This window comes from Myodes glareolus, chromosome 5, assembly GCF_982192425.1.
Source record: "Myodes glareolus chromosome 5, mMyoGla1.1, whole genome shotgun sequence".
In the NCBI taxonomy this organism is placed as follows: Eukaryota; Metazoa; Chordata; class Mammalia; order Rodentia; family Cricetidae; genus Myodes; species Myodes glareolus.
In genome coordinates, this window is record NC_142030.1 from 61,711,484 (window position 1) to 61,724,753 (window position 13,270).

At 43.9% G+C, this 13,270-nt stretch overlaps 2 pseudogenes; one reads left to right on the forward strand and one right to left on the reverse strand.

Annotated features, from left to right (window-relative positions):
• Positions 1–3,490: 3,490 nt before the first annotated feature.
• On the reverse strand, positions 3,491–3,869 carry LOC148122095 (large ribosomal subunit protein P2 pseudogene; annotated as a pseudogene).
• Positions 3,870–11,863: 7,994 nt separating this feature from the next.
• On the forward strand, positions 11,864–12,161 carry LOC146894926 (protein CEBPZOS pseudogene; annotated as a pseudogene).
• Positions 12,162–13,270: the final 1,109 nt, after the last annotated feature.

The window sequence follows — 13,270 nt, forward strand, 5'->3', positions numbered from 1 at the left end:
AACCTCTCCAGCTCGCACTGGATTCCTCTGTCAGTGCAGTCATTACCTCTTTCTGACGCTGAACTCTGGAGGCAAATGGATGGTAATGTGTGTCCTGTTGGAAAAAGAGAATATTGAACATCCCCAGAATAGTCTCACATCTTAGTTCAGCTTTAAAGCTACAAAAATAGATTTATAATAAAACAGAGCTGTGGGAAATGATATGAAAATAGAAACCATATTGTGTGATACCTTTCTAAATAAGTAGACTGCCTCTCTAGAATGTCATTTAGTTGGATTCAGACTTAACTTAACATTGAGGTGCTTCACTGAAATGAGGTCTCCTATGAGACTTTTCCCAGTGGTCATATTTTCCTTATTTCCACACGTCTTCCCTAATCATTAACCCTTTTCCCCTAATAACTGAGAATGTTCTGAAATACTTTAGAGACCCAAGGCTAAATCTTCATACAATGAAAATTTTATTTCCATGATCAAAACTGGTAGTTTTATGACCCCTGTCAATCATTCATCATACTAAATGTTCCCTGAGTTAATTGTCAGTTACTTCGGGCTTAGCTGGAGTCATCTGGTAGGTTGGGAAGTATGTGAACGAATGGGAACAGTTAGATTTCTTGCTTTTCCTGGAAGTAATATGATGTTAACATTCTTGTGTTGGGGGGGTAGACTGTGAAGAGGGTTGATAGTTTCCAGGTGGAAAGTTATGAGGGCTCTTCACATCTCTTCTCTCTCTACTGTCCTCTGCTGCCTCTTCTCATCCTAGAAGACCAAACATTTTGCCAGAGAATAAATGAGATCGACAAATCATCACCAAATGAATCTACTTTCAATGCTTCGATGGTGCGTTTTGGCGAATGAAACACAAGCACTTTCCAGATATGGTCATTGTCTTTATCTGGACTAGAGATGTCATTACTTCCCTTTCTCTGTAGTTTCCTGCCTTCGTGTTTCATAGTGGATCTTTCCATTTCTCCGTGAATCCATTGGTGCAATCTGCAGTCTTGCTGATTTTGAGTCATTGAGCACTCTGATACAGATGCTCTCTTACTCTGTTTTGAGCGGCTGTAACAGTCATGCAGCCTGTGTAATTTAGAAATAATCGAAATCTACTCCTTACAGTTCTGGAGGCTGGGGCACGCAATATCAAGGTTCCCTTGATTCGTCGAGGGCCTTCTTACTGTGTCGTCTTATGGTAGTTGGTGAAATGGTAACAGAGGGCTGGGCTTGAATTTGTAACAAACGTCTTTTTAATAACGAGCCCACTCCCAGGGTAACAGCATAGTCCATGAGGACTCTGCTCTCATGACCTAATTATTTTTTAAGACTTGCACTTCTCAACATTATTAGCAATGGAGATGATGTGTCCCAAACATGAATGTCTGTAACAGATGCTATCAAAAGACTGGGAATATTGTGATGGTGAATATTGTCACCTTGACAGGATCTCAACTCACCTGTGCATGTCTATGAGGGGCTTTCTACAGATTAACTGAGGTGGAAGACTGACCCAAAATGTAGATATCATTACTCCATTGGCTTCAGTCATGGATTACATGAAAGGAAAAAGCTGAGTACCTGCATTCATCTTGTCCCTCTCCTGATTGTGGATGTGATGTGAACAGCTGCCCCATGCTATTGTTCTACCCTTAGGGGATGGACTGCACCCTTAAACTGTGACTCAAAATAAATCCTCTATTTTTTAATTTAGTTTGGTCAGGTATTTGCTGTTGACAATAAAAATTAATTAATACAGAGATACTAAAAATGTGTAGTGAGGGACCTGAAGAGTTGGTTCATGTTTGAAAGGATCCAGGTCAACTCGTAAGTCCCTGTTCCACATGGTCTGATAGCCTTTTTTTGGTCTCTGTGAGCTCCTGCATGCATGTGGTAGATATAAACCCATGCAGGAACACACACACACATACACACACACACACACACACACACACACACACACACACAAACTTTTTTCTTTATTTGGATATTATCTACTCAACAGTAATGTTATTTTCTTTCTAATAGAACTCCCAGATAATCAGATGTCCTGTTTTGTTTTACATTCTACAACTCTGGCAATTTTACTTCTTGGACACTTAACCAACTACACTTCCCAGTGTCCTTTGCTGATGGATATGGCCATGTGCGCTTCAGTTCTAATAATGGAATGTTTGTGAAATGATAGGCCACTTTTTAAATACTTTTTTATTTATTATGTATACAATATTCTGTCTGTGTGTATGCCTGCAGGCCAGAAGAGGGTATCAGATCTCATTACAGATGGTTGTGAGACACCATGTGGTTGCTGGGAATTGAACTCAGGACCTTTGGAAGAGCAGGCAATGCTCTTAACCTCTGAGCCATCTCTCTAGCCCCGATAGGTCACTTTTAAGACTGTCCCATATAAATGTCCTATGTGGGCTCCTGAATGTTCATTTCTTCTTCTGGTTGGTTACAATAGAGAGAACTTTCATGGTGACTTTGCAATCTCCATGTTGAAGAAAACAGTGTATCTCTTAGACTAGACTGCTTATTACATGGAAGGAAATCACAGAGATGGGTAGTTGCTTGTTTGTTTGTTTTTCAATTTGACACAAGTTAGAGTCATGTGAGAGGAGGGAACGTTTGCTGGGAAGATACCACCATAAGATTAGGCTGTAGGCAAGCTTGTGTGGCACTTTTTTTTTCATTAATAGTTGATGTAGGATGGCCCAGCTTACTGTGGGTGCTACTACCTTCTAGGCAGGTTGTTCTGGGACATATGAGGATACAAACTGAGCAATATAGGAAGAGTAAGCTAGCAAGCAGCATCCCTCTATGGCCTCTGCATATCTCCTGCCTCCAGGTTCCTGTCTCAAGTTCCTACCCCAGCTTCCTTAAGTGATGGAGTATGACCTGAGAGTTGTAAGCTGACACTTGCCTCCCCAAGTTGTTTTCTCACAGCAATAGAAACCCTGAGGCAGCCACTCACTTTCCCTGTGCTCTTATGTAAGCAAAGAATACATTTTTACTGCTTATTGGTTGCTGTGCCTATTATGATCTAGACATCTGCTATGTAAGTGGTCTACTTGACTGATAAAAACACACAACAGGTTAAACTATATTTGATAACTACGTCATGTTATTGAATGTCTAACTTACCCAGAAGAGAATTATTTATAACTCCTTAAAATCATGTTATAAGGATTTTATTATGTAATAAGTGACACCAAAACCTAGTGTCTTAATACAGAGCCATTTAATTATCTTTTAGGCTTGCGAGTAAGACTTTATCAGGAAGGCTCCATGCTCGGGACTAGTTCCATAATGATACAATGTGCTTAGTTGAGCCCGCAGGCTTTAGAACTAGGAACTCATCTGGGGAGTTTCAGTGAAGAGTTGTCTGGATTAGCTTGGCCTGTAGACGTGCTTGGTGAGGGATTTTCTTTTTTTTTTTTTGTTTTTTTTTCTTTTTTCTTTTTTTTTTTCAAGATACATAAAAAGGTTTTATTTGCAGGGGAGTAGAGATTTAATCAAACAAGCCAAATCCCATGTCATCATCCGACTCTTCGGACTCCTTCTTCTCTTCTTTCTTCTCCTCTGCTGCAGCAGGGGCAGAACCAGCAGCAGGAGCTGCAGAGCCAGGGGCAGTAGAAACAGCCACAGCTCCACCAGCAGGCACACTGGCAAGTTTCCCAACACCCTGGGCGATGACATCCTCAATGTTTTTCCCATTCAGCTCACTGATGACCTTGTTGAGCCGGTCATCGTCCGCCTCGATACCCACGCTGTCTAGTATCTTCTTAATGTCTTTGGCGCTGGGAGAGGAGTTGCCTGCAAGGGCGGCAAGCAAATAAGAGGCGACGTAGTGCATGTCGGCAGCTGCGGACAGGCCTCACATGTGCGACCTCGGCGGCGTCGGGCGGCAAAGGGTGAGGGATTTTCTTAACTGGGTTCACTGAAGTGGGCAGATCTGCTCACTGGCAGGCAACATCGTTTTCTAGGAAGGGAAACCTGGATTGTATGTGTGAAAAGAGCTAGCTGAGCCCTAGCATCCAGGTATTACTCTTTACCCTTGACTGTGGTGTGATGTGACTGGTTGCTTCAGGTTCTCGTACCCTTGACTTCCCTGCTGGGGACTGTGACCTGGAATTCTGAGCCAATTAAGTCCCTCCCTCTCCCTCTCTCTCTCTCTCTCTCTCTCTCTCTCTCTCTCTCTCTCTTTTTCTCTCTCTCTCTCTCTCAAATCATTTTTGTCAGAGTATTTTTTTTTCCATAGCAACAGAAGAGGAAACAAAGACAACACAAAGCACATCTGTATGACCTGATGGAGCCAGGGAACTATGACTGGCCACTAAGAAGCTTGCAGTACTGCTAGAGGGGTTAGGTACAAAATAATATAGGCCATGTTGGTGATAAAGTGGTGAGTATAACTGCCATTCAAGATAATAGGGATCAGCTAGCTGGGCTGTTAAGAGTATTCAAGAAAATGTGAGCATCTGTTATGTAATAAACTGCTAGGCACTGGTAATATAGATATGAACCAAATGCTTTTCTTTTGATTTCCTTACAGCATTTATAGGGAAGAGACAAAACTTAAAGTTGTGTAGGATACTAGAAGATGAATGTTACATAGAAAAGTAAAATAAGGAAGAATAGAAAGTATGCATTACAGTATAATTTTAAGTAGAGGGGTTAAGTAAAATGTTCCCCAGAAGCTAATTTTTTTAGAAAAAGTAAAACCGTAATGCTGCGACCGCCTCGACCAGCAAGGAAGGCGCAGTACAGGCTCTTCTTTCTTCAGTTTATTCAGGAACCTTGAACAATCTTCTGACCCCGGGGAAAGCCAGCCCACAGCTTAAATAGCCTCTGGGTAGCCAACCCCAGCATGCCACATGGGAGATGCAGATAGGTCCAGATACACGGAAGCAAGACAGATCCTTATCCTTAGCCATATATGGAGTTGTTTGTGACCGAGAGCACTCACTGATGGGGGGGGTGGAAGGCGGAAGCCGGCGCCATCTTTTAAGGCGCGGCACTATGCAGTTCTCTACAGTTCCCCCCTTTTGTTTTCAGACGCCACAGGTAAGAGTAGAGGCCTGCTCTCCGTGAAATAAGAGCCCTGTACTGATCCTCCTTAGGTGTCTTCCACGCAAAGAGTGCCAGACTGACTCAATGCCATTTTCCAGAGGTGGGATCTTGGGCATCAACCCACATGCAGCCAGGCGTGCTCTTCTCAAGGTCAGCAAATAGCCGTCCTTGAGTGCAGTGCCTTGCCTCGTACCCTGAATGCGTCAAATTACCTTTTCATGGTGGCTGACCATGCATGGGGGGACTGTCCTGCTTCAATGGCCATAAAGGCTTGAATAATCATGGCTGCATTGAGTTATTGAGAAAACCTGATCTTGCATATACACCACAGGCAAATCAGGGAGACCAACACCAAGAGGCCAGCTAACGCCCCCAAGCCCACCCACTCCTTCAGATGATTCATGGCAGCAGTAATCCACGATGACAATCCTGTGGCTAGTCCTGCATCCACTTGGGTAGAGTTCACCGTAACAATGGCTACCCTCAGTTGTTCCATCATGGTATCAAATTCTCCAGTCCAATTACCTAAAAGATAACTAGACAATTGCTTAGACAAGTTTGCAGCATGGGTAAAGTAGTCAAGTTGAGCGATTTGCCATAGGGTAACAAAGTCATGGCATGGGGAGCATAAACAGGCACAGGCACCCAGCGAGGCATGTGAGTAATAGCATTCCAGCATTGGGCATAAAAGCAAGTGACAATCATGATGCTCCTCATGTTGAACTCTTCTAGTCAAATGCTCTGGCACCCACATCAGATCTTGTTGGTCCTGTGGGAAAACACAAACAGAGCCTCGCGCCCATGTCAGCACGGGATCAGGCCCACGCCAGAGCCCTGTCAGGATATCCTTCCACTTGACCATCCCTTTAGCAGGGCCATGGGGGTCCTGATGTCTATCAGCTGCAGAACGACCTTGAGCATCCAAATTTAAAAAATTTGTAGTAAATAAAGCAAGGGAAAGTCTCTCTTTTGGGGTGCAGCTGTGGCCTATCCCCCCTTTTTGTTTTTGTAGGCATTCTTTTAAAGTGTGATGAGTATGCTCTACAATGCCTTGTCCTTGAGGATTGTATGGCAATCCATGAATAAGCTGCACCTCCATTTGTAGACAAAAGGAGGCAAACATTTGACCTACGTAAGCTGGTCCATTGTCAGTCTTTAATTGTTGAGATTTGCCCCAGGCAGCCCAAGCTTCCAGGCAATGGGCAATGACATTGCGTGCCTTTTCTCCAGTCAGAGGCATGGTGTGTATTACGCCTGAACAGGTGTCCACAGATACATGTACATACTTTATATTTCCAAACTCAGATATTTGTGTCACATCCATTTGCCAGATTTTTAGAGGGAGTAGACCCCGTGGATTTACTCCCATACTGGGTGGATGTTGATGAGTCACACATTGAGAGCAATCTGCTCGAGAGAGATGAAATTTCTCTTGTAATGCTTTAGCATTAACATGAAAAGTCTTGTGAAAAGTCCTCGCCTTCTCCAAGGCAGAACTCATGAATATACAGTCCATCCTAGTCCACTGATCAACTATATCATTTCCTTCACTCAAGGGTCCTGACAGACCTGTATGGGCTCTAATATGCTGGATGTAAAAACAGCTTCTTCTCTGCCAAATTAAATGTTGCAATTACTCAAACAAAAGGCAAACTGGACTGGAGCTTTTAATAGGTCCAGCTACTTCTAAAATTTTAAGGGCATTAACAACATAAGCGGAATCTGATATTAGATTAAATGCAAAAGGACAAACCTTAAAGACTTCAACTACAATTTTCAATTCTACAATCTGAGGGGAGCCAGGTTGAAACTGATGCAGTACAGGTTCTTGTTTGTCTATCATATACACCCCACAGCCTGTCTTAGATTCGTCTGTAAATACATTTGGGGCCATTGAAATAGGCTGCGATGATGTTATTTTAGGAACTATCACAGGATGCTCCTTAAAAAATCCCAACATTGGATGTTTGGGATAGTGGTTATCTATGCTGCCATCAAAGCCACAGTGTAAAATAGCCCAATCATCTATCGTAGCACACAAAATCTTAACCTGATGGCTGGAATAAGGCACTATAATGGTGGTGGTGGCAGTCCCAAAATATTGTAAACACTGTTGAATCCCGGTCAGGGCTAAAGTTGCCACAGCAGTAGGATAATGCTCAAGAGATTTGGCTGGAGATATCTTGGGATAAATCCAAAGCAATGGCCCGTTTTGCCATAACAACCCCGTAGGCTGGTGATATGAAGGAAGAATGCACAAAACAATATCTTGACCCTCTTGAATCCTTTGTAAAAAGGCATCTTGTAATCTACTCTCCACCTTCCTCAATGCCTCTTGGGCCTCCTTAGTCAGTTGCCTCAGAGAATCCAAAGTGGAATCTCCATTTAAAACATTATATAAGGGTTTTAACTCAGAATTTGGTAATTTTAAATAACATCTAATCTAATTTATATCTCCTAGCAACTTTTGAAAAGCATTTAGGGTCTTTAAATTATCTTTTCTCAACTCTACCTTTTTTTGTGGAATAATTTGCTTCTCACAAATTCGTGCTCCTAAATAATTGACAATCTTATCCTTTTGTACCTTCTCAGGGACTATAAATAATCCCTTCCTTTCAAGCAATTTAACTAACTCCACATAGGCCTGGTCCAGCATTTGTTCGCCCTTTGCAGCTAGCAATATGTCATCCATATAATGAACGCATCTCAGAGCAGGGAATCTCTCTCGCAACGGTGCAATAGCCTCCCCAACATACAGCTGGCACATAGTGGGGCTATTGGCCATATCATGTGGCAAAACAACCCACTCATATCTTTTGTCTGGTTCTTCATGATTATGGGATGGAACAGTAAAGGCAAATCTTTCACTATCCTTGTGAAACAAGGGAATGGAGAAAAAACAATCTTTCAAATCAATCACAATTACAGGCCACGAAGCAGGCAGGGAAGACAGTAGAGGCAGCCCACATTGTACTGGCCCCATGAGCTGCATCTGATTATTAATGGCCTGCAAGTCATGCAATAGACACCACTTCCCTGATTTTTTTCTTAATTACAAAAATAGGGGTGTTCCAAGGGGAGATGAATGGCTTGATGTGGCCCAGGGTTAACTGTTCTGCTACCAACTCATTTGTGGCTGTTAATTTTTCAGAGGAGAGAGGCCACTGAGGAACCCATACTGGCTCCTCCATTTTCCATATGATGGGAATTTCCTCCCCAGTGACCCCTAAGAAAAACCCAGCCCCTTCCTAGAAGGGTGTTGCTGTACAGATATAGGGTCTTTCTGCCCCTGCAGTCTTTTTCCCAATCTGAAACTTGGACGATAGCCCATCTCTGTCATCATCTGTTGTGAAGCTGGGGAATACTCATTACTGATTTAAATCCCATATCTTTCAGAAGATCCCTCCCCCACAGGGAAGTGGGGAGCTCTAGGACATAAGGCTGAATACTTCCCAAATGGCCTTCATCGTCACTCCATTGCAACTGTCTAGCACTCATATCTGGGGCTCTTGCATAACCCAGGCCTTGTAAGGTTTGAACGGAAGCTTGAATTGACCATCCTGATGGCCAATCCTTCTTGGCTATGATGCTCTTATCAGCACCTGTATCCAACAGGCCAAGAATGCATTCTCCATCTATTTTAAGCATTAAAACTGACCGTTGGTCCAAGTCAAGGGACAAAAAGGTTAAGTTCGTGCCTGAGGAGCCAAAACCTCAATTTCCTCTTTCTGCAGGCTTCAAACTACCCATGAAGACTGGGAAGGAGTACAAGCCGAGCAATCCGATCTCCAGGAGAAATTGCAGAAATGCCTTTAGGTGACTCCATCATAATTTTGACTATTCCAGTGTAATCTGGATCTATAATTCCAGGATGAACTTTTAGACCCCTCAATGTCGTAGAAGACCTCCCTATAAGTAACCCTACTCTTCCTGGATCAAGAGGCCCCTTAAAGTCCATTTCTACAAGCTGGACCCCCATTTTGGGAGTTAATACGAGTCTGGTGGTGGCACGGAGGTTCAGTCCTGCTGAGCCCGCAGAGGCTCTCCAGGGTCCTTCAGATGTCGGCAGTTAGGCCACACCCCCTGACACGTGTCCTCATTCTGACTCTTGACTGCCCCATATATTTGCGGGCCCTGGGGGCGGGGGCCCCATTGCCCTTTTTTTGAACGGGAGCCTGCAGGCATCTGAGGCAAAGGCTGGCCATTTATATCCTTTACAGACCGGCACTCATTTGCCCAATGTTTCCCCTTTTTACATCTTGGACATATGTCTCATTGAGCTAAATGTTGACCATCAGGCCCTTGAAGGGCACCTCCTCTTTCTGTACAGTGCCGTTTTAAGTGTCCCACTTTGCTGCACTTAAAGCAAGCACCTGAAGCTGCTCTTTTCCCTTGTGTCAACTGAACCACTGCTGCCACTAGGCCTGCGTTCATAAGCGGCCCTCCCAATTCTCTACAAACCTTCATCCATGCCTCAAGGTCTCGGCTTTTGTAAGGGGTTGTAGCATTTCTGCATTCCTTCGTGCATTGTTCATATATCAGCTGTTTTATCAGTGGCATAGCCTGATCTGGATCCCCGAAAAGTCTGCCTGCAGCCTCAACCATGTGAGCGACAAAATCTGAGAATGGCTCAGTGGGGCCCTGCAGGATCTTGGTAAGATTGCCGCTCACTTCCCCCTGGTTGAACAAGGCCTTTCAGGCTCTAATGCCAATTCTATTAACCTGTTCAAAGGCTTGAACTGGGTACCCGGTCTGCTGATTGGCAAAACGACCTTGGCCAAGTAGCATGTCCCTATCCCAAGCATGGTTTCCTGCTGCTTGATTGGCAGCCACTTCCTTGTTTGCAAACTCCATCAAAAAGGCTCTCCAGTCTAAATATTGTCCTGGGCTTAAGCATGCACGAGCAAGCCCACTCCAATCACTGGGTGTCATGCAATATCGATTCAGGGCTTCTACCTGTGCCACCGTGAAGGAAGCGCTAGTCCCGTAAGTTCTTACAGACTCAACCAGAGATTTAATAATCTTAACATCTAAAGGTTCCTCATATCTGTTCCCCTGTGGATCCTGAAACACTGGATAAGCCAAGCATAATTCCGTCCTTACTGTACTCCAGACTCCTGGGGAAAAAGAGCACCCCGAGCTGCCATTCCCTCCTTCTGCATAAAGAGGGGGTGCCTACAGCATTACTTGGCATGAGGAAGGCTCACAACACTCCTCCCTCTTAGGGTCCCCCTTCTCTCTCCCCTTTTCTCTCTTTCTTATTCTTGTTCTCTCCATCTGTTCTATGAGCACCTGTAGCTCTTCTTCTGAATCTATAGACTCTGAATTTTCTATGTCTTAAAGATCTGGGTACAGTTTATTCTTATTTTTTCTTCCCCTCTCACTGTCCGCTTGTTCTGACCTTTCCTCCTGTAACATCTCTAAAGCGGCCTGTCCATTCTCTACTGCCTCACTACATCGTTGGTCCTCAAGACAGCCCCTTACAAGTTTCCAGATGGGTCTCACGCCACCTTTAAGAGTCCCCTGTTCAAAAGCAAAACCTAGATCTTTTCCTAGTTTCTCCCATGACGGGATCGTCAGACTCCCAGAGACTGCGAATCATGGTGCATCGGCATCGCACTTCTCTAAAAATCTTTCTAAGATACTCCTTTTAATCTTTAAATTCTTAGAACGAAGCAGCTTGTTAAGAGCCAAAAAAATTGGGTGCAACTGAGAAGCGCCCATAATCAAGCTATCTCCCTTTTTACTTTCGGTTCGCTGCTCCGCCAACTCTCCCTGCTTGCTCTCTATCTACAGAGGAGAGCATACTACCCACTTTTGTCACAGATTCTCACCTTACCTGGGAACTTACCAGTGCACTGCCCTGACTGCAGAAAGTTCTGAGTCCTCAATGAGACGGTCTCTGTACGGGCCACCACTTGTCGCAACTGCCTCGACCAGCAAGGAAGATGCAACACTTGACTCTTCTTTCTGCAGTTTATTCAGGAACCTTGAACAATCTTCTGACCCCGGGGAAAGCCAGCCCACAGCTTAAATAGCCTCTGGGTAGCCAACCCAAGCATGCCACATGGAAGATGCAGATAAGTCCAGATATGCGGAAGCAAGCCAGATCCTTAGTCTTAGCCATATATGGAGTTGTTTGTGACTGAGAGCACTCACTGATGGGGGGGGGGGTGGAAGGCGGAAGCCAGCGCCATCTTTAAGGTGCGGCACTATGCAGTTCTCTACACCGTAAGGGGGCACGAGAGCAGGAGACTTGTGACCATCTTGGCTCTCTGAAGGGAGAATGTTTCATGAAGAGGGAGGAGCATTGAAAAACCTCATGGAATGTTCTAGTATTTCCCAGGAATAAGAAGAAAAGGCATGGCTGTAGCAAAGTGAATGGCTGGCAGAGCTGGAGATAGACAGGGAGCAGGTAAGGGTGGGAAAGCTAATAGGGCAGGACTTGGTCAGTTTTGGTGTTGATATTGGCATTTAGTCTGAGCGAGTGAGGCAAATGCTGGAGGTCTTTGTGGAGGGAGGTCACACAGTGGTCTTATGTCTAGAAATGTCACTCTGGCTCATGCATTGGGTAGTAAAGGTAGATGTGTGATGGCCAGGTAGGAGACCATTGTCATAATCTAGACACTAGATTTGCCTAGACCTATGTGCAGCCACAGAACAGCTGAGAAGCAACTGGATTTTGAAAGTAAAACCAACAAGATTCCTTGGTGGGCCGAATAGTCTATGTGAAAGAAAGAGAAGTCAAGAAAAAGAACCGTGTGGATCTAGGTACACAGGCCTCAGGAAGGCCCAAACTATGAGACCACTGGCTGGGGAGATCTTTAAAGAAGTTCTAGCAGCTGAACTTGTGGGCATTTTTGGAGCTTATTCGTTTGTTTAAAAAGATGAATTTGAGCCAAGATTTCAGGCAAGTGAGCGAGAAAATTCCCTCTATTTTGCAAGCTCATCACAGATCCATTGAGCAGCCTGGAATGTATGGAGCCAGAGAGTGAGATCAAGAAAAACAGGTGGAGAGCAAACATGAAGGTCAGCTATTCCCGTCAGAGTTCCAGCTCAGCAGACTGAAACCTTCGAGGAAAGAAGAAAGATGAATTTATCCCACTGTAGACTCCAGACTTCCAGAGAATCCTACTCAGTGTGGCTGTCACTTTAAGTCTGTGTGGCCTGAAGTTCCCACCCACTCTGTGGACCCATTGTCTAAGGTGAGTATTTTTACAGCTGAAAGAGTGTGAAGAATATACATCCACCTTTATCTTCCCAGTAACCACACCCAATGCAACAGCCACAAAGATGTTTTATAAAGTTTTTCTTAGTATTTTTAACTCGTTAAGGAAGAGAAACTAATAAAATTATTGATACCAGAAATAGTTAATAAATTCCAAGCATGTAAGAATAACCTTTAGCAAACCTATACTTAATAAGATAGTCTAACTCTCTAAAAAATGTAGTTTTGTAGTTTGTGTGTGTGTGTGTGTTTTAAACATTTTTTCATTCTTGCATGCACACCACGGGGGAAATGAAAACACTATATTTCCCCCCCTAGGTTGTAGGGTACCGATAAAACATCTTTCAAAAATACATCTTTAAAATCAAGGCTGTTCTGTATATCCTTTGTGGTACTGTGGGTTGAATCCAGAGCCTTCCTGCATGATAGGCAAGCCTTTTGCCACTTACGGATATTTACATGCAAATATCATTTTAAAAACTTCAGTTATAAATTCTAGGTAACCAGGTAGTGCATACTTGTAGCCTACTACTTGGGAGCTGGAGATCAAGAGTTTAAGGTCAGCCTTGGTTACATGGAAAGCTTCAGCTAGCTTAGACAACCTGGAGACCTTGCTGCTGTAAGAAACAATAGAAAACAAAATGTTGGAGAAGCCGTTTGTTCATTTCCCAGCCTCCTGGCAGCTCAGACCCAAAATAACAACACAGAAACTGTATTAGTTAAATCACTGCCTGGCCCATTAGTTCTAACTCCTTATTGGCTAACACTTATAAATTTAACCCATCTCCATTAATCTGTGTATTGCCACGTGGCCACGGCTTAACGGTTAAAGTTCTGGTGTGTCTCCAGTAGGGCTACATGACTTCTCCTGACTCTGTCTCCTTTCTTCCAGCATTCAGTTTAGTTTTCCTGTTTATCTACCCTATCAGGCCAAACCAGTTTCTTTATTAACCAATGGTATTCACAGCATACAGA